This window comes from Carcharhinus amblyrhynchos, chromosome 22, assembly GCF_965287045.1.
Source record: "Carcharhinus amblyrhynchos chromosome 22, sCarAmb.v2.hapA, whole genome shotgun sequence".
Taxonomy (NCBI): domain Eukaryota; kingdom Metazoa; phylum Chordata; class Chondrichthyes; order Carcharhiniformes; family Carcharhinidae; genus Carcharhinus; species Carcharhinus amblyrhynchos.
The window spans coordinates 1,400,367-1,422,919 of NC_137345.1; the positions used below are offsets into that span (position 1 = coordinate 1,400,367).

Here is a 22,553-nt window from a genome sequence, read left to right on the forward strand (position 1 = left end):
CGGTTTCACACTGAACCAGGAAGCAAAAATCTCACTTTCTCTCTCATGACAAATCAATTCAATTCTTTCGCCACTTTGAGATGTGCAGAACTAAGAACAAACTAAATGTCAACTTTAAAAGGTCTTTTGAATGTAACTTTTTCCCCAGATCTGACTGGAATCCACGTGGAATGGAAAGAAAGGAAACCATTAAAAAATATCAACAGCTTATTCCCATTCCGAATATTCGGAGCAGGAATGAATGCCAAGTCCTGGATTTGAACAGGGAGAACGAGGCGGCAATACAAACTGAATGATAAAATATTAACAGCTGTGCAGCAACAGAGACATCCAGAGGCTTGCAGTCACAAATCTTTGAAGGTAATGGGATAAGCCATTGAATCAAAGAATTATACAGTGCAGAATAGATCCTTTGACCCATCGGGCCTGCATTAACACATTAGAAACACCAGAATTCTCATCTAATCCCATCTGCCAGCACTGAGCCCATAGCCCTAAATGTTACGATGTGCCAAGTGCTCATTCAGGTTTATTTTAAAGGATGTGAGGCATCCCATCTCCACCACCCTCCCAGGCAGCACATACCAGACCCTCACCACGCTCTGGGTAAAAATGTTTTTCCTCAATCCCCCCTAAACCTCCTGCCCCTCACCTTGAACCTATGTCCCCTCGTGACTGACCCTTCAACTAAGGGGAACAGCTGCTCCTTATCCACTCTGTCCGTGTCTCTCATAATGTTAAACATCTCAATCAAGTCGCCCCTCAGTCTTCTCCGCTCCAATGAAAACAACCCAAGCCCATCCAACCTCTCTTCATAACTTAAACGCTCCATCCCAGGGCAGCATCCTGGTGAGTCTCCTCTGCACCCCCTCCAGCGAAATCACATCCTTCCTATAATGTGGCGACCAGAACTGCACACAGTACTCCAGCTGTAGCCTCACCGAAGTTCTATACAACTCCAACATGACTTTCCTGCTTTTGTAATCTATGCCTCGATTGATAAAGGTAAGTGTCCCATGTGCCTTTATCACCACCCGAATAACATACCCTTCCGCAGAGATCTGTGGACAAACACACCAAGGTCCCTTTGTACCACAGAACTTCCTAGTGTCCTACCATTCATTGAATACTTTCTTGTCAAATTACTCCTTCCAAAGTGCATCACCTCACACTTTTCAGGATTAATTTCCGACTGCCACTTATCTGCCCATTTGACCACTCTGTCTATATCTTCTTGTAGCCCAATAAACTCCGCCTCACTGTTAACCACCCGTCCAATGTTTGTGTCATCCGAAAACTAATCCCACTCCCCACATAGTCATCAATGCTATTTATATAAATGATGAATAATAGGGTATTCCAGCACAGATCCCTGTGGTACGCCACTGGACACTGGCTTCCAGTCACTAAAGCAGCCTTTTGTCATCACCCTCTGTCTCCTGCAACTGAGTAAGAAGTCTTACAACACCAGGTTAAAGTCCAACAGGTTTATTTGGTAGCAAACGCCACTAGCTTTCAGAGCGCGATCTGCTCCTTTGTCAGGTGAGTCACATGTTGGACTTTAACCTGGTGTTGTAAGACTTCTTACTGGGTTTACCCCAGTCCAATGCCGGCATCTCCATATCAGTCCTACAACTCAGCCAATTTTGAATCCACTTTATCAAATTATCCTGTATCCCATGTTAATTTACCTACTTTACAAATCTCCCATGTGGGACCTTGTCAAAGGTTTTGCTGAAATCCATATAAACTACATCGACTGCACTCCCCTCATCTACACACCTGGTCACCTCCTCAAAAAGTTCAAACAAATTTATTAGGTATGACTTCCCTCTGAAGAAGCCATGCTGACTCTCCCTGGTCAAGCTTTGCCTCTCCAAGTGGAGATAGATGCTCTCTTTCAGAGGTTTCTCTAATAGTTTCCCTACCACTGAAAGAGACTCACTTGTCTGTAGTTCCCTGCTTTATCTCTACAACCCTTCTTAAATAGATGAACCACATTAGCTGTTCTCCACTCGTCTGGCACCGCCCCCGCGGTCAGAGAGGAATTGAAAATTTGGGTCAGAGCCCCCGCAATCTCCTCCCTTGCTTCCCACAGCAGCCTGGGGCACAAGTCATCCGGACCTGGAGATTTGTCCACATTTAAGGCTGCCAACATCTCCGATACCTTAATCTTCCCAATGTCAAGAAGGGAGTTTAAAAAAAGTATGTGAGATCCTGATCTTTCATGGCAGAAATACGGACTGATTACAGCACAGAAAGAGGCCATTCAGCCTGGTATGCCTGTGCTAGCCCTTACTCCTCTAGTCCCACTCCCCACCCTTTCCCCAGAGCATTTCAAATACTTTTCTATCCTGATAATTATCCAGTTCCCTTTCAAATGATTGAATCTGCCCACTGCACACAGTCAATGTATTCTAGATCCTAACTACTCACTGTCTAAAAGGTACCTGTACCACCGCCCCACCTTACCACCACCCCCCCAGCACTGCTCTCCCCCACAGGATGTTTTGACATTCCCTATAAATCAATAGTCACTGATTCCCGATCCATCATCAGCCTCAAGATAAAGGGGGGGTGGTTTAGAACGGAGTTGAGGAGGAACTTCTTCACTCAAAGGGTGGTGAATCTCTGGAATTCTCTGCCCGTTGAAGTGGTGGAGGCTGCCTCGCTAAATATTTTTAAGACGCGGGTTGATGGGTTTTTGATAAGCGAGGGGATTAAGGGTTATGGGGAGAGGGCGGGAATGTGGAACTGAGCCACGACAGATCAGCCATGATCTTATTGAATGGCGGGGCAGGCTCGAAGGGCTAGATGGCCTACTCCTGCTCCTATTTCTTATGTTCTTATGTTCTTATAACAATTTCTCTTTATCCGTTCTGTCCAATCTTTCATGATTTCGAACATTTCTATCAAATCTCCTCTCAGAAGACTAAGGAAATTTGGCATGTCAGCTACGACTCTCACCAACATTTACAGATACACCATAGAAAGCATTCTTTCTGGTTGTGTCACAGCTTGGTATGGGCTCCTGCTCTGCCCAAGACCGCAAGGAACTACAAAAGGGTTGTGAACGTAGCCCAATCCATTACACAAACCAGCCTCCCATCCATTGACTCTGTCTACACTTCCCACTGCCTCAGCAAAACAGCCAGCATAATTAAGGACCCCACACACCCCGGACATTCCCTCTTCCACTTTCATCCTTCAGGAAAAAGATACAAAAGTCTGAGGTCATGTACCAACCGACTCAAGAACAGCTTCTTCCCTGCTGCTGTCAGACTTTTGAATGGACCTACCTCGCAAAATTTGATCCTTCTCCACACCCTAGCTATGACTGTAACACTACATTCTGCACATTCTCCTTTCCTTCTCTATGAACAGTATGCTTTGGCTGTATAGCACGCAAGAAACAATACTTTTCACTGTATAATAATACATGTGACAATAATAAATCAAATCAAATCACCTGGGCTGGCATTAATTGCCTTGATGGTTCGGAGAAGAATTTCCAGATTTTGTTCCCCCACAAATTGGCTTGTGTTTTTATGGTTTATTTTCGTCCTTCCTGGGGAGGGCCTGGTGATTTTAAATGAGTAACACACAAATTCTGACAATATAACAACACGCGGGCTGTTACAGAGAGATTTTTCCTCTCCACCATTGTTCACGCGCTTTGCAGTAAATATTGGGAGAACTCAGGGGCAAATCAAGTCAAATCAAATCAAATCAATCTTCTCTGCTCTAAGGAGGACACCCCCAGTGTCTCCAGCCCTGCTACATAACTGAAATCCATCAGGCCGGATTTTCAATCCCGATGTGAAATTTCCTGGGAACAGCCTCTTGTACAGAATAAAATCCATCACGTGGGGTGGCACACTGGCACAGTGGTCAGCACTGCTGCCTCACACTGCCAGGGACACGGGTTCAATTCCTGGGTTGGATCACTGTCTGTGTGGAATATGCACATTCTCCCCATGTCTACGTGGGTTTCCTCTGGGTGTTCCAGTTTCCTCCCACAAGCCAAAGATGTGTGGGTTAGGCTGATTGGCCATGCTAAATTGCCCTTAGTGTCGGGGGAATTAATGGGTAAATACATGGGGTTCGAAGGATAGGGTGGAATTGTGGTCAGTGCAGAATCACGGGCTGAATGGCCTCCTTCTGCACTGTAGGATTCTAAGACTCATCTCTCCCTCTCTTTAGTTCTGTAGAAGAGTCGTACAGACACAAAACGTTAACTGTGTTTCTCTCTACACAGATGCTGCTGGACAAGAGATTTTCCAGCATTTTCTGTTTTTGTGACTGTCCTTTATGACCTTTAACTTTGCTGACAAGCCGGTCACATGACACTTTATCAAACACAATTTTGGAGCCACATCGACCCTCTCCATTACCTCATCAAAAGACCCCTCATTCAGTTAATTAAACACAATTTGTCTTTAACAAGTTCATGCTATTGTCCTTAATTAATCCATATTTGTACAAGTCTCTGTTAATTTAGAATTAATGTACAAAATCACTCATTAATGAACCGCAACTGGAATACTGTGTTCTATTCTGGGCACCACACTTCAGGAAGAATGAGAGTGCAGCAGAGATGTACTAAAATAGTAGCAGCAACAGCGGGCTTCAGTTAAAGGGGTGGCACGGTAGCACAGTGGTTAGCACTGCCTTCTTGCAGCACCAGGGACCTGGGTTCGATTCCTGGCTTGGGTCACTGTCTGAGTGGAGTTTGCACATTCTCCCCATGTCTGCGTGGATTTCCTCCAGATGTTCCGGTTTCCTCCCACAGTCTGAAAAACGTGATGGTTAGGGTGCATTGACCTGAACAGGTGCCGGAGTGTGGCCACAGGGGAATTTCGCAGTAAATTTATTGCAGTGTTATTAGTCACAAGCCTTACTTTTTAACTTAAAGGAAGAAACCAGAGATATATATATATATATGATTTAGATGAGGATTGAAGAGAGGAGGTTGTGGTGGAACAGAAACACTGACATGGAGTAGCTGTGCTGAATGATCCGTTTCTGTGCCACCATGTGCATTGTAATCCTCCATAAACTGAGGTTGTTTTGGTAAGAATGTAGAAGGTTCAGGGGAGGTTTAATCGAGATGTTCAAAATCACTGAGGGTTTTCAGAGGCTAAACAAAGAGAGATTGCTTCCATTGGTTGAAAGGTCAGTAACCAGATTTAAGATAGCTGGCAATAGGACAGAGAGGAAGTGAGAGGAATTCCTTCACTCAGCCAGTTGCTGCCACTTGGGAGGTGCTGTCTGAAAGGATAGTGGAAGCAGATTGAAAAGAAACTTTCAAAAGTGAATTGAATAAACAGTTGGAGAAAACATGTTTTGCAGAACGATGGAAGAGGCAGGCAGGGTGGGGCTAATTGGATAACGCTTTCAAGGAACCAGCAGAGGCAAGATGAGCTGAATGGCCTCCTGTTGTTGTAAAATTGCGTGAAAGCTTTCGGAATCAGGGTGATCAGAATGAGGAGGGTTGCTGGATCTCAGCGCTCTGGGTGTTTGCGAAAGAACATGGCTAAGAGGGGCTACACCCAGAATACAGATCAGTGCCAGAACAGTGCAGCCATTGTGAGTGGAAATGACAATAGTAACTGACCTCGGGCCTCTGCAGCAGTGAGCCTAACTGCAGCGCGTCCACATGCCGTGAAAGGCAAGTAGAATGGAGATCTGATGCAGGAACAGTGCTGCATTCATGCAGAACTCTGACGAGTTGTGTAAGCAGTGTTTTGGGGAAGTCAGCATTTACCCACAGTGCTCACTTGCTTGTTCTGCTCTCTGTAGCAAGTGTTTTCCCACACTAAAGATTATTTCAATGAAAAGTCTCAACGTAGCCCATTCCCAATTGACGGTGATAAAGAAAGTGCTGTAAAGGCTGAGCAAGCTGTTTGCCAAGTTTGGCGTGTGTCAGGCTTTGGAAACTGGTCCAGATTGCCACTGATTTAAGCGGCTCAGGAAATTGCCATATTCCCAGCTCCACCACGCAAGAAATGGAAATAATGTGATAGAATAGAATCATAGGATCCCTACAGTACAGCAGAAGGCCATTCGGCCCATTGAGTCTGCTCCAACCACAATCCCACCCAGGGACTATCTCCATAACCCTATGCATTTACTCTAGCTAGTCCACCTGACACTAAGGGGCAATTTAGTGTGGCCAATCCTCCTAACCCGCACATCTTTAGACTGTGGGAGGAAACCAGAGCACCCGGAGGAAACCCACGCAGATACGGGGAGAATGTGCAGACTCTACACAGACAGTGACCCAAGACCAGGAATTGAATCTGAGTCCGTGACACAGGGAGGCAGCAGTGCTAACCACTGTGCCACCCACATGCCACTGTTATGTCTGTTAAAAGAAAAGGTCTGCTCCGTGCAAAACAGGAAAAGTGGCAACTTAACTGCTAATCAAACAGATCGCTGCAAAAAACCCAAGCAAAATCAGATTGATAATCTTGCCCCAGTGATGTTTCTAACCCCACAGATGTGGGCAAGTGAACCAAGAGCACACATTCCCTTGTCATGATTCCAACATTCCCACAACCACCTGACTGTACAATGCAGTGACCTTCTGAACATTAACTAAACGGCCACAATTAATCAGAATGAACATTATTTTCTCATCTTTCAGCCAGGACTCAGCAGGATCACACTCTTGCCCCGGCTCAGCAGGGTGTACTTTTAAATCCCCCTCCAGTGAAATATCATCACCGGCATCCCATTCCAGTACTGAGGGTGTGCAGCAGTGTAGGGGGTACTGCCCTTTGCAAGAGATATTAAACTGAGGCTCCATCTGAACTCTCAGGTTGATGTAAAAGATGCTAAAAACACTTCCAAGAAAAGTAGGGGATGGCCATGCTGTCCAAGATAATACTTAGCCCCACATCAACAACACAGAACAAATTCTCTGGTCATTCTCACATTGCTGCCTGCTGGGACTTGCTGCCATGTGCCTCGCATCACAGCTATGGCAACACTTGGAATGTATTTCATTGACAATGAAGCAGTTTGGGACATCCTATCACAGGAAAAGCTCAGAAAAAGAGGCCATTCAGCCCTCAGCAGCCACACTAGCTCTCTGTGAGAGAACTCAGTTAGATTGTGGAATGCAAATCTTACTTTCTTTCAAACCTGTTATTTGGCTGTTTGCCCATCAGGTTGTATTTCTGAGAGTAGTGGATGGAGATAAAGTCTTAACCTGCCTTTGATTTGTCCCATCACTCAAATCAAACCAAATCTCTAACATGACTGTACCAATGCTGTTGGAAGATGACAGATTATATATTCACTCCACCTGGTTCAGTGAAAGTCAGTGGGAAGAGTAGGTATATGCAATGAGAACAGGCTATTTGACTGATCCATCTCTTTCTGACATCTATCGATTATAACCCTCGCACTCTCAGCTCTTGGTCAGCAGGTCAAGCCCTACTCAGAGATTAAAGGTCAGATTTACATTACCAAGATGGGATTTGAAGTGTGATGAGTTGGCATGATAGGTGGAGGGCACGGATAAGAATTAAATTCAAACTAGGATTCACAACTCCTCTTAGCTATGAACCACCAGTTACAAAGAAGCTCAGAGCTGCTTCCCCACTGCCACAGAGCCAGCCAGGAGTCCAGGGAGTAGGGCTTGCTATCCCTACCATTATCCCGCACCATGGAAATGGAGGGTAATGAGAATGGGAGATCCTGGAAGAAGTACAATGGCCCTGGAGTCCTCACAACTCTGTGAAAATAGCAGCCCAAACTTAGGCTCCTGCGGCACTCCTCCGTACCACATTGTGTCAGATAAGATGGAAAATCAATATCCGTCCTCCTAATCTTAGGTCAAATCTCCCACAGCTCTATTCAAAGGTTAAAAAAAGGTCTGCTCCATGCAAAACAGGAAAAGTGGCAACTTAACTGCTAATCAAACAGATCGCTGCAAAAAACCCAAGCAAAATCAGATTGATAATCTTGCCCCAGTAATGTTTCTAACCCTGCAGAAGTGGGCAAGTGAACCAAGAGCACACATTCCCTCGTCCATGATTCCAACATTCCCACAACCACCTGACTGTCCAACGCAGTGACCTTCTGGACATTAACTAAACGGCCACAATAAATCAGAATGAACATTATTTTCTCATCTTTCAGCCAGGACTCAGCAGGATCACACTCTTGGTCAACATTCATCCCTCAAACAACACCACCAAAACCTACTCATTTATCTGATTGTTGATTGTGGGATCTTGCTGTGTCATTTCTTCTGTTACTACAACGATGGGGTCAGTTTTGCTCAGATGGCTGGACAGCTGGTTAATGATGCAGAATGACACCAACACCATAGAAAGCATTCTTTCTGGTTGGTATCACAGCTTGGTATGGGCTCCTGCTCTGCCCAAGACTGCAAGGAACTACAAAAAGTCATGAAGGTACTATAATCCATCACACAAACCAGCCTCCCATCCATTGTCTCTGTCTATACTTCCCGCTGCCTTGGCAAAGCAGCCAGCATAATTAAGGACTCCCCCCCCCCCACCGCATGCCAAACATTCTCTCTTCCACCTTTTTCCATCGGACAAAAAGATACAAAAGTCTGAGTTCATGTACCAGCCGACTCAAGAACAGCTTCTTCCCTGCTGCTGTCAGACTTTTGAATGAACCTACCTTATATTAAGCTGATCTTTCTCCACACCCTCGCTGTGACTGTAACACTCTCCTATCCTTCTCTATGAACAGTATGCTTTGTACAGCGCACAAGAAACGATACTTTTCACTGTATGTTAATACATATGACAATAATAAATCAAATCAAATCAAAAACAGCGTGGGTTCAATTCCCTGGCTGAGGTTATTGATGAAGGCCCCACCTCCTCAATCCCTCGCCCGAGATGTAATGACCCTCAGGTTAAATCACCACCAATCAGCTTTCTCCCTCAAAGGGCAGAGCAGCCTATGGTTATCTGGGACTTTGACAATTTTATTTTTATTACAAAGGCAACACTTCAGAAGTAATTTGTTTGCTGAAAAACATCTTGAAACATTCCATGAACATGAAAGAACATTATAGAAATTCTTTCTTATCTACATATCACTTTCTCATTTAATTTGTCTTCTCTTTGTGGAGTTCTGCTCATCCCAGTCATAAAATCTGAGCTATGCATCATTTAAAGTCTGTGTTGTATTCCTCTGCTGAGTTTCCCCTGATATCAGAGACTCTCAGAGGTGTCTCTTTGAACTTTTCCATGAATCAGTGGCAGGGAGCCCGAAACAGAAAACAAAACTTCCAACGTGGCCTTACTAATGAGTTAGAGGATTGAAATTAATTGGAAAGGTTTCAGAATCAAACACTGTAACTCAGCACCTGGGTTGCTTCTTGATGACTGCTTCACAATTATACACTCTCACTGAATTGTCACACCCAAATATTTTTATTTTCTGTCTTTGTTCGTTAACAGAGCTCCAATGTGTGTGTGAGCTTTCCATTGTCTTCCCTCTTTCTACATTAAGTTTCCTTTCCCTCGGCACAATTTCCCTGCATCCCTTTGAAAGAAGTCATTGGTAAATTTCCTCCCGTGTAGAACGGTGTCTGTAACAGTTTTAAATAACTTCTCATAATAAATGAAGAGTTGGTCTGAAAAGTTAACCCAGCAGAAAGAACAAGGACCAGATCCTCCCTCAGTAACAGACATCGTAAGGTTTTTAAAAATGGGATGTGGGCGTTGATAGCTCATCCCAAATTGCCCCTGAAAGTCAAACATTTTGCTCTGGAATCACTTGTAGGCCAGGCCTGGTAATGATGGCAGATTTCCTTCCCTAAAGGACATTAGTGAACCAGATGGGTTTTCCAACAACCCATTGGTCCAATGAACACTTAAGTAGCAATGGAATTTAATCCTGAAAAGTGTGAGGTGATACACCTTGGAAGGAGAAATTTTACAAGGAAGTATTCAATGAATAGTAGGACACGAGGAAGTTCTGTGGAACAAAGGGATCGTGACGTGTTTGTCCACAGATCTCTGAAGGCAGAAGGGCAGAATGTTAATAGGGTGGTGAAAAAGGCATATGGGACACTTGCCTTTATCAATCGAGGCAGAGATTACAAAAGCAGGGAAGTTGTATTGGAGTTGTATAGAACTTTGGTGAGGCCACAGCTGGAGTACTGTGTGCAGTTCTGGTCAGCCCAGTATTGGAAGGATGTGATTACACCAGAGTGGGTGCAGAGGAGATTCACCAGGGGAATGTTCTCTTTTTACAGGAAGGCCAATGTTACATCATTGACGATGTGCTGCAAGGTTTTATCAGAATTCACCTTACAGAGCTCAATTAATGGACAGTGAGACGTAGACCTCACTGCATCGAGTACATATTGTGTCATGTTAAAGTTCTGAACGCAAAACCTACTCTCCAAAGGAGCAAGTAAGCTCTCGTGTTGTTTCAGCATCACTGAGTAATAATCTTTCACTTGTCTAGGTGAGTGCAAATCCAAAAGCACTCAAGAAGTTCAACACCATCCAGGGCAAAGCAACCTGCTCAATTCCCTTCTACCACTATAAACACTCGCTTCCTCTTCCACTGACGCACAGAGGCAGCCTTGTGGACCATTTGCAAGATGCATTGCAGCAACTGAGGGAACACTTTCCAAACTCACAACCATCTAGAAGGACAAGGACAGCAGTCACACGGGAACACCACCACACGGATGTTCCCTCCAAGTAACTCACCATCCTGGCTTGGAAAAATATCACCGTTCCTTCACTGCCCTGGAACTCCCTCCCTAACAGCACTGTGGGTGTACCTACCCCTCAGGGACTGCAGAGTTCAGGAAGGCAGCTCACCACCACCTCCCCGAGGGCAATTAGGAATGGGCAATTAATGCTGGCCCAACAAGCAAAATCCCGAGTATTTCTTTTGCAGTGCAGCGATGGCATGGCTGGTAAATTCAGGGCAACATTAAGTCACACCAGCAAGAAAGATCCCACTGTCTCCTGGCTGGATGTTGACTCAGATATTTCAATTTCTCACAGCACCAGGTGTGTTGAGGTGAAAAGCTGGCCTGGGGGGGGTGGGTAGGGGTGGGGGGAGGGGTGATTTATCCCTGCTTACATCCCAGCCACTCCCTGCTACATGCCTGTGTCTGCAACACAAGAACAAAACTTGCTTCTCATTCTTTCACCATGAATACTTTGGCCCAATTTTGAAGAGTAGGAGTTCTCTGGCCAATCTCTGCCTTTCGGTTCATGTCACAAAAAATGAGTATCTGATCAGTCACACCATGCTGTTTGTGGGGTCTTGCTTTGTACAAATATTGGCTGCCATATTTCCCACATTACAAATGAGATTAGATTTCAAAAGTACTTCCATGGTCATAAAGTGCTTGGGAATATCTGAAAGGTGGCACAGTGGTTAGCACTGCTGCCTCATAGCCCCAGGGACCTGGGTTCAATTCCTGGCTTGGGTCACTGTCTGTATGGAGTCTGCACATTCTTCCCATGTCTGCATGGGTTTCCTCTGGGTGCTCCAGTTTTTTTCCCACAGTCTGAAATACACGCTGGTTAGATGTAATAACCCAAACAAGCGCCAGAGTGTGGCAACTAGGGGAATTTCACAGTAACTTCATCGCAGTATTAATGTAAGGCTTACTGGTGACATTAATAAATAAAGATGTGAAAGGTGCTGGAGTAATCTTCTGTTCAATATCAATAAGTTAAATGATGCTGAGTCTGAGTTTCAGAAATCTGTAAATTGGAATAAGAAGGAATGTAAAAAATGTCACAGTTCGGAGGAACTGAGAGGTGTGCAGGGTAGGAGATTGTGCATAAAGTTCTGAATACAAAAGGAGAAGGAAGTGTGTGTAAGGTTGTATATTTCAAATAGTTTTGGGGTAATTGATGGGATTGAAGTTGGATAAATCTCCAGGTTCTGATAATCTTCATCCCAGAGTACTGAGGGAAGTGGCCCTGGAAATAGTAGATCCATTGGTGATTATTTTTCAAAATTCTTTGGATCCTGGAATAGTTTCTATTGATTGGGGGGTAGTTAATGTAAGCCCATTATTCAAAAAGAGAGGCGGAGAGAAAACAGGGAACTATAGACCAGTGAGCCTAACGTCAGCACTGGGGAAGTTGCTAGAGTCTATGATCAAAGATTTCATAACTCGGCATTTGGAAGGCAGTGGGATAATCAGACAAACTCAGCATGGATTTACAAAAGGAAAATCATGATTGGTGAATCTGTTGGAATTTTTCGAGGATGTAAACTAGTAGAGTTGACCGAGGAGAACCCTTGGATGTGATTTATTTAGACTTTCAGGCTTTCGACAAGCACTCACATAATAGACTATTATGTAAAGTTAAAGCACATGCGATTGTGGGGAGTGTCTTGAGATGGATGGAAAGCTGGTTAGCAGATAGGAAGCAAAGAGTTGGCATAAATGGGTCTTTTTCTGATTGGCAGTCAGTGACTAGTGGGGTTCGGCAGGGATCTGTGCTAGAATCCCAACTGTTCACATTATATTTTAAAGATTTGGAAGAGGGAACTGAATGTATTATCTCCAAATTTGCTGATGATACAAAGTTGGGTGGGAGGGTGAGCTGTGAGGAGGATACAGAGATGCTTCAGCGTGATTTGGACAGGCTGAGAGTATGGGTAACTGCAGGGCAGATGCAGTATAATGTGGATAAATGTGAGGTTATCCACTTTGAGAGCAATAATAGGAAGGCAGATTATTACTTGAATGGGTGTAAATCGAGAGAGGTGGATACTCAACGAGAACTTGGAGTCCTCATGCATCAGTCACTGAGGGTGAGCACACAGGTACAGCAGGCAGTAAAGAAGGCAAATGGTATACTGACCTTCAAAGCGAGAGGATTTGACTATAGGAATAGGGATATTTTGCTGCAATTGTATAGGGTATTGGTGAGGCCACATCTGGAGTATTGTGTGCAGTTTTGGAGTCCTTATCTGGGGAAGGATGTCCTTGTTATAGAGGGGGCACAGCAAGGGTTTACCAGGCTGATTCCTGGGATGGCAGGTCTGTCGTATGAGGGGAGACTGAGTCAGTTAGGATTATATTCAAGAGAGTTTAGAAAAGTGAGAAGGCATCTCATAGAAACTTATAAAATTCTAATAGGGTTAGACAGGGTAGATTCAGAATGGGTGTTCCCAATGTGGGGGAGTCCAGAACTAGGAGTCATAGTTTGAGGATAAGAGGTAAACTTTTTAGAACTGAGGTGAGGAGAAATTTCTTCACCCAGAGGGTGGTGAATGTGTGGAATTCACTCCCACAGAAAGTAGCTGAGGCCAAAACATTGTGTGATTTCAAGAATAAATTAGACCTAGATCTTGGGGCTAAAGGGATCAAGGGATAATGGAGGGGGGGGAAATCAGGATATTGGATTTGATGATCAGCCATGATCAAAATGAATGGCAGAGCAGGCTCGAAGGGCTGAATGGCCTCCTCCTGCTTCCAGTTTCTATGTTTCACATGTGTACATCGTGTGGTGAAACGGATAAACAAGAACATTGGTGAGAATGAAGGTTGGGCATGAAGAAAAAATAACCAAGTTAAAATATTGAATAAAATCAATGCGGCTGGAATTCTGGTTCTGTTAAACAAGCTAGAATCTTCAGCCAGCGTTAATAAGCAAATCATTTCTGGCCCATCAGATTTATGCAACACTTCCTCTTCTCAAAGTCAACAGAACCTTTTTTTAGTTTGCAACCTACATAGAGGAAGCTACATGCAGTTATAATCAGCAGCAAGACAGGCCGCTGGGGAGAAAAAAAGCACAATTTTTAAAAACTGAACACCGTGGCAGATGCACCTGACAGAGAAAAATCACACAAGTATCAGAGGAAATCTAACCCAACCTCCGCTGCTTCAAAAAAACACAGCATTTCAACACGGCAAAGAAAGATTTAGACTTTGGGGAAAGAAGTGGGGAAACTGGGCACTGTTTTCGATTAAAACAGGGTGTCCCAGTTCAGTCATCATGAACATCACAGCTGCATATCACCCAGAGACAACAAGCAAAATTCCAATACCAGCTCCCAGTATGTCCAGATTTCGCAATTGCAGATCCCAACACATTCTGGGAATCTACAAAAAGTAGTCTCACAACACTAGGTTAAAATCCAACAGGTTTATTTGGTAGCATGAGCTTTCGGAGCGCTGCCCCTTCATCAAGTGAGTCTCACCTGCCCTCTATCTCCATATACAACCACTCCTCCATTGGTAGCTGTGTCTTCAGCTGTATGAACTTGAAAGCTCTGTAATTCCTTCCCCGAGCCTCTCTTCCCCCTCTAAGGCACTAACCACCTCCTTAAACATATTTTTTCTGTGGTTCAGCATTCATTTATGGGACATGGGCGTCACTGGCTGGGCCAGCATTTATTGCCCATCCCTAATTGCCCCTTGAGAAGGTGATGGTGAGCTGCCTTCTTGAATCGCTGCAGATCATGTGGTGTAGGTACACCCACAGTGCTGCTAGAGAGGGAGTTCCAGGATTTTGACCCAGCGACAGTGAAAAAACAGTGATATATTTCCAAGTCAGGATAATGGGTGACTTGAAGGGGAACCTCCAAGTGGAATCGCTCTTGAGAAACAACTTGGGACATGTGACTATCTTAAAAGGCACTATATAGATGCAACTTGTTGTTGCTGAAGTGAGTTTGGGGGAATTTTTCCCAGCTGCTTTTTTTAGAGAAAAGACATGTATTTATATAGCACCTTTCATGACCACTGAGTGACTCAAAGTGCTTTACAGCCAATGAAGTATTTTTGAAGTGTAATCACTGCTGTAATATATGAAATTCGGCAATCAATTTGCGCACAGCACGCTCCCACAAATAACAACATGATAGATAAGCAGAACATTTATTTTTGTGGTGTTTTATCGAGTTAAGTATTGGTCCAGTAACCACAGATAACTCCCTTACTCTTCTGTGAAACAGGGACACGGTGCTACACCCACCTGCGGGGGCAGACAGGGCCTTTGTTTCGCATCCCAGTCAAAGATGACACCACTGACAATGCAGCACTCCCATCAGTCCTGCGCTGGAGAGTCAGTCTTAACTGTTACAAAGCAACAAAGAGATACAACAGAAGGAGGTCTGCAGAATTCTGCTCCACATGGAGACCAGGTCTGCACACACCACTCTCAATGACCTCAATATTACCATCCATCCATTTTAACAACCATATATCTGAGGGGCCAGGATGCAATGTACAAATTACTGCAACCAATTCTCTAATCTATACTCCCATCCTCCCCAGTCAGAGTTACACCTGATATTTAACAAGATTTACTCATATTGGAGTCCTTACTCCACAAAACCAGAAAAATGGACGTATAGGAAATGGACACATGCTATATTGATCCAGCAGTGAATGCTTCTAACTTTGGTCCAAGGTATGTAGAGTGAACAGTGGGAGCTTTATTCTGAGTCCAACCCCGTGCTGTACCTGTCCTGGGAGTGTTTGATGGGGGACAGTGTAGAGGGAGCTCTACTCTGTATCTAACCCCGTGCTGTACCTGTCCTGGGAGTGTTTGATGGGGGGACAGTGTACAGGGAGCTCTACTCTGTATCTAACCCCGTGCTGTACCTGTCCTGGGAGTGTTTGATGGGGGACAGTGTACAGGGAGCTCTACTCTGTATCTAACCCCGTGCTGTACCTGTCCTGGGAGTGTTTGATGGGGACAGTGCAGAGGGAGCTTTACTCTGTATCTAACCCCGTGCTGTACCTGTCCTGGGAGTGTTTGATGGGGGACAGTGTAGAGGGAGCTTTACTCTGTATCTAACCCCGTGCTGTACCTGTCCCGGGAGTGTTTGATGGGGGGACAGTGTAGAGGGAGCTTTATTCTGTATCTAACCCCGTGCTGTACCTGTCTTGCGAGTGTTTGATGGGGGGCAGTGTAGACGGAGCTTTACTCTGTATCTAACCCCGTGCTGTAGCTGTCCTGGGAGTGTTTGATGGAAGTCATGATGTGGATTTGCTGGCGTTGGACTGGTGTAATCACCATAAAAAGTCTGACAACACCAGGTTTAAGTCCAACTGATTTATTTGATAGTAAACTCACTAGCTTTTGAGGTTTCCCTCTTCTTCAGGTGAATGGAGAGTTCTGGCCTCAGACAGAGCATATAACAGCACAGACAGTTTACAGATTACTGATTAGAATGCGAATCTTTACACCTTCCACTCACATTGTCGGCCACTTTAGGACTTGAACAGCGGGTTAGGTGTAAAGATTTGCATTCTAATCAGTAATCTGTAAACTGTCTGTGCTGTTATATGCTGTGTCTGAGGCCAGAACTCTCCATTCACCTGAAGAAGAGGGAAACCTCAAAAGCTAGTGAGTTTACTATCAAATAAATCAGTTGGACTTAAACCTGGTGTTGTCAGACTTTTTACTGTGTTTGATGGGGGACAGTGTAGAGGGAGCTTTACTCTGTATCTAACCCCGTGCTGTACCCGTCCTGAGAGTGTTTGATGGGGGACAGTGTAAAGGGAGCTTTACTCTGTATCTAACCCCGTGCTGGGGCCTCAGCTATTTACCATTTATATAGATGATCTGGAGGAGGGAACCGAGTGTAGGGTGTCGAAATTTGCTGATGACACCAAGATTGGTGGAACAGCAAATTGCGCGGAGGGTGTGGAGAGTCTACAGAAGGATCTAGATAGGCTGGGCGAATGGGCCAGGAACTGGCAAATGGAATTTAATGTTGGCAAGTGTGAGGTGGTCCACTTTGGTAGGAATAATGGTAGGAAGGATTATTACTTACATGGAGAAAAACTGCAGCAGGCGACGGTGCAGAGGGATCTCGGGGTCCTTGTGCATGAGTCGCAAAAACCCAGCTTGCAGGTGCAGCAGGTGGTCAGGAAGGCGAATGGGATGCTGGCCTTCATAGCGAGGGGGATTGAATATAAAAGTAGGGAGGTCTTGCTGCGGCTGTATAGGGCATTGGTGAGGCCGCAGCTGGAGTACTGTGTGCAGTTTTGGGCACCGTACTTACGCAAGGATATTTTGGCCTTGGAGGGAGTGCAGAGGAGGTTTACTAGGCTGATGCCGGAGTTGAGGGGGTTGAGCTATGAGGAGAGGCTGAATAAACTAGGCTTGTACTCGTTAGAGTTTAGAAGAATGAGGGGAGATCTCATTGAGACGTATAAGATGATGAATGGGATGGATAGGATAGAGGTGGAGAGACTCTTCCCGCTCAGAAAGGACAGTAGGACTAGGGGGCACAGCCTCAAGATAAAGGGGGGGCGGTTTAGAACGGAGTTGAGGAGGAACTTCTTCACTCAAAGGGTGGTGAATCTCTGGAATTCTTTGCCCGTTGAAGTGGTGGAGGCTGCCTCGCTAAATATTTTTAAGTCACGGGTTGATGGGTTTTTGATAAGAGAGGGGATTAAGGGTTATGGGGAGAGGGCAGGAATATGGAACTGAGCCACGACAGATCAGCCATGATCTTATTGAATGGCGGGGCAGGCTCGAAGGGCTAGATGGCCTACTCCTGCTCCTATTTCTTATGTTCTTATGTGCTGTACCTGTCCTGGGAGTGTTTGATGGGGACAGTGCAGAGGGAGCTTTACTCTGTATCTAACCCCATGCTGTACCTGTCCTGGGAGTGTTTGATGGGGACAGTGCAGAGGGAGCTTTACTCTGTATCTAACCCCATGCTGTACCTGTCCTGGGAGTGTTTGATGGGGGGACAGTGTAGAGGGAGCTTTACTCTGTATCTAACCCCGTGCTGTACCTGTCCTGTTGATGAGAATTAAATGGGAGACTGTGATTGTCAGCCCTAACAACCTTCACCTGGGAAACATAGAAAGAATTTACATGAAAATTCACATTGAATAAATGCTTGAAGCAAAATGCAACAATTTCAATCATGATTTCACAATGTATTCAGGGCAAATTACAGAGAAAGCAACAACTACAAAAATTAACATTCTGTCAGGTCAACTCTCTGAGTTGCTGCAAGAATCCAGCTCCACACTGATTAGAAATCACACTTTGGCCTAATGTGGAAAATCAGCATCCTCATTCGGCAAGTTTACTTTTGATGTCCTGCGGGTTATAGGCAAGAGCATGAACTATTGAGAAATAGGGTTTACATTCCTATAGCACCTTTCACACCCTCTGCATTTCCCAAGCTTTTTCCAGCAGGTGAAGTTCTTTTGAAGTGTAGTCAGTGTAGGAAACACAGCGGGCAAATGACACACAGCAAGATCCCAGGAACAGCAACCTGATACTGACCAACTCACCTGTTGTGGTGTTATTGGTTTAAAGATAGAGATCTGTGGAAGGCACAGGTGCAGTAGCACATACGCAATGTGTGAAGCTACTTCTGCATTGCACCAACCACATCTGCTGTGAACATCCACTCCTCTCCTTAGTAAGATATATCCAGCACAATCCTAGATTGGTGTTTAGTTTGCGGGCTAAGAGTTGATTGATTGACAACATACAAGTTTTGTTGGCACTCTTATGGCCATTCCTAAGTAACTGCACTACATGTGCAAGCTGGGCCAGGGATCTGCCTTTGCCTATTCAACTGTAGAGGGCATCACAGCTCAGTACACTCCTGTTTTCATCCAACATCCCGACACATCCATTTCCCACAGAACTCACTGAACGCGAGGAAAGTGAGGGAATGCTGCTGGAGTTAGGAGCTTGCAGCTTTAAGGCAGATTTAAGCGGATAATCCAGGCTCACACTCCCACTGAGAGAATGCTGCACTGTCAGAGGCGCTGTCTTTGTGACGAGATACTGAAATGATGCCCTGTCTTCCCTCTCAGGTTGACGTGAAACATGCCATGCCTCTATTCAAGTTCTCACCAGTGCCGAGGGCAATATTTACCTCCCAGCCGACATCAACACAAACAAATTATCTGCCTCATCTAATTCATTGCTGAGTGTGAAAGTTTGCAATGCATCTATTGGCTGCCAGGTTTTCCACAACAACAACTGCCCTTGAGAAGTACCTAAGTGGTTTCACTGGTACACTGAGGCAGCGAAAGGCACTCTGTATATGCAACATGCACGGTATTTAACTCAGTGAAGATCTGCGCTCCCGGATACAGACTTGCACTTAAAAAAAATCACTAAACAATTACCTCTTTTTTCCACTTTGAGCTGCAGGTTTTGATGATTTCAGTGCTGTTCCCCGTTGATATTCCTCTCCTGTGTGACTCTGCCACTCTGAAATCCACAGTTGCTGTCAAAGAAATATTTAGAGGGTGTAACTTGTGAGACTGGGAACGCAGGGGCTAACGATCTCCTTTCTGTGCCTTTGCGATCTGCTTGTGGCTGCTGCTTCACAAGGTCACGGGAAGTTTTTAAATGATGAAACGGCGCAACACCTTCCCTCTTCTCAAAATGCCACAATGACAGCAGTCAAAATCCCGACATAACCAAAGGAAGCCTGACCATTTGTCATGTCATGAGTTAACTCCTTGTGCGCTGGGGTGGCAGCCACATCTTTGCGGCACAATAAACCACCCCCCACCGCCCCGGCCGCCCCAGAAGGCCCTGTCACAGCTTGATCTGCTCGATGTGTGGTTTTTGTTTTGTTTGGGTGAAGTGTTCAGTCCTGCCCGCTGAGGGCAGAAGGTGGAGTCTCTGTGAACCGTAAACCCAATCTCACCACCAATCAAACCACTCGGGTGTGTGAGAGAGGGATGGGCAATGGAGGGGATTGGAAAGTAGGCACAGATGCCATTGCCAGCGAGTATATACCAGGAATATCTCGTTGCTTTTCAAGGATCTATTTTTAAACTGGACAGCATTTGCCAGCCTCTCTCTCTCTCTCTCAAGTATTCAGTGTCAACAAGTTCTGACACAAGGTCCAATTACTGACTTCACAACTGCAGCAGTGACACTGAAACACAGAGATTCCTGCCCACTTTCATTCAGAAAGATAGAAGTGTTTCTTTCCTGAGCTCCCCCACTCAATAACTGCAGCAGACAGGTTACTGCTGTGGAATTCCATGCCTCAACTCAACCTCCTGACCTCACAGCGATCGACACATTACTCAGGACAGAAGGAAAAGCACAATGGCACGGGTGCATTCCACCACAAAACACTTCACATATTCCTGAGTGCACACACCCACCAGCCTCAGTTATAAATCTCGCCCAAAAAATGGTACCACTGACAGTGCAGCACTCCCTCAGTACTGACCCTCTAACAGTGCAGCACTCCCTCAGTACTGACCCTCTGACAGTGTGGCACTCCCTCAGTACTGACCCTCTAACAGTGCAGCACTCCCTCAGTACTGACCCTCTGACAGTGTGGCACTCCCTCAGTACTGACCCTCTGACAGTGCAGCACTCCCTCAGCACTGACCCTCTGACAGTGCAGCACTCCCTCAGCACTGACCCTCTGACAGTGCGGCACTCCCTCAGTACTGACCCTCTGACAGTGCGGCACTCCCTCAGTACTGACCCTCAGACAATGCAGAACTCCCTCAGTACTGACCCTCTGACAGTGCAGAACTCCCTCAGTACTGACCCTCTGACAGTGTGGCACTCCCTCAGTACTGACCCTCTGACAGTGCGGCACTCCCTCAGTACTGACCCTCTGACAGTGCGGCACTCCCTCAGTACTGACCCTCTGACAGTGCGGCACTCCCTCAGTACTGACCCTCTGACAGTGTGGCACTCCCTCAGTACTGACCCTCTAACAGTGCAGCACTCCCTCAGTACTGACCCTCTGACAGTGTGGCACTCCCTCAGCACTGACCCTCTGACAGTGCGGCACTCCCTCAGTACTGACCCTCAGACAATGCAGAACTCCCTCAGTACTGACCCTCTGACAGTGCAGAACTCCCTCAGTACTGACCCTCTGACAGTGCGGCACTCCCTCAGCACTGACCCTCTGACAGTGCGGCACTCCCTCAGTACTGACCCTCTGACAGTGCGGCACTCCCTCAGTACTGACCCTCTGACAGTGTGGCACTCCCTCAGTACTGACCCTCTGACAGTGCGGCACTCCCTCAGTACTGACCCTCTGACAGTGCAGCACTCCCTCAGTAAATCACTGGGAGTCTCAGTCTGGAACTTGTGCTCAAGCCTCAAGTGAGGGCTCAATCCACAAGGTTATGACTCAGGAGGAAAAGTGTTACCCAGTGAATCATTGCTGTCTGATAACAACAACAAGGCGTCCTGATTGTAATCAGGAAAAGCTGGATTTTGCTTTTGAAAAGTGACTGGAAATAAAATAAAGAAACTTCAGAAGTGAAGCAACAACAAAAAAATTCCCTTTAATGTATTTCATAAGAATAACAAAAACTGGGAACCCGGGCAGTCCCCATGTTAAAAGCACAAGTGAAGGTGGTGGCATCCTTCCAGATAGCCCCATTTAACTTGTTAGGGGATTTTCCAATCAGCTGACAATTGGGAGACTCAGTATTTCCAGTAAAAACAGCAGCAGTTTGCATTTATATAGCACCTTAAGAACATAAGAACATAAGAAATAGGAGCAGGAGTAGGCCATCTGGCCCTTCGAGCCTGCCCCGCCATTCAATAAGATCATGGCTGATCTGTCGTGGCTCAGTTCCACTTTCCCGCCCTCTCCCCATAACCCTTAATCCCTTCTCTTATCAAAAACCCATCAACCCGCTTCTTAAAAATATTTAGCGAGGCAGCCTCCACCACTTCAACGGGCAGAGAATTCCAGAGATTCACCACCCTTTGAGTGAAGAAGTTCCTCCTCAACTCCGTTCTGAACCGCCCCCCCTTTATCTTGAGGCTGTGCCCCCTAGTCCTACTGTCTTTTTTGAGCGGGAAGAGTCTTTCCACCTCTATCCTATCCATCCCATTCATCATCTTATACGTCTCAATGAGATCTCCCCTCATTCTTCTAAACTCTAACGAGTACAAGCCTAGTTTATTCAGCCTCTCCTCATAGCTCAACCCCCTCAACTCCGGTATCAGCCTAGTAAACCTCCTCTGCACTCCCTCCAAGGCCAAAATATCCTTGCGCAGGTGCGGCGCCCAAAACTGCACACAGTACTCCAGCTGCGGCCTCACCAATGCCCTATACAGCTGCAGCAAGACCTCCCTACTTTTATATTCAATCCCCCTCGCTATGAAGGCCAGCATCCCATTCGCCTTCCTGACCACCTGCTGCACCTGCAGGCTGGGTTTTTGCGACTCATGCACAAGGACCCCGAGGTCCCTCTGCACCGTCGCCTGCTGCAGTTTTTCGCCACGTAAGTAATAGTCCTTCCTACCATTCTTCCTACCAAAGTGGACCACCTCACACTTGCCAACATTAAATTCCATTTGCCATTTCCTGGCCCATTCGCCCAGCCTATCTAGATCCTTCTGCAGACTCTCCACACCCTCCGCACAATTTGCCTTTCCCCCAATCTTGGTGTCATCAGCAAATTTCGACACCCTACACTCGGTTCCCTCCTCCAGATCATCTATATAAATGGTAAATAGCTGAGGCCCCAGCACCGACCCCTGGGGCACCCCACTAGTCACCAACCGCCAATCCGAATAGCACCCATTGACCCCCACTCTCTGCCTCCTATTTGACAACCA

General features: G+C 45.8%; 1 protein-coding gene across 4 annotated transcripts in view; it reads right to left on the bottom strand.

Moving 5' to 3' along the window:
- tfeb (transcription factor EB) overlaps positions 1 to 22,553 on the bottom strand; it is a 114,105-nt gene that overhangs the window by 49,939 nt on the left and 41,613 nt on the right. For 2 of the 4 annotated variants that reach the window (XM_080209668.1, XM_080209665.1), the window contains exon 2: positions 19,118 to 19,218. The exons of 1 other annotated variant lie outside the window; for it this stretch is intronic. The gene's annotated coding sequence lies outside the window, so the exon portion shown is untranslated. Of the gene's footprint in view, positions 1 to 19,117; positions 19,478 to 22,553 lie in introns of those variants that run through there. One more of the 4 variants, XM_080209666.1, reaches the window with a different exon arrangement.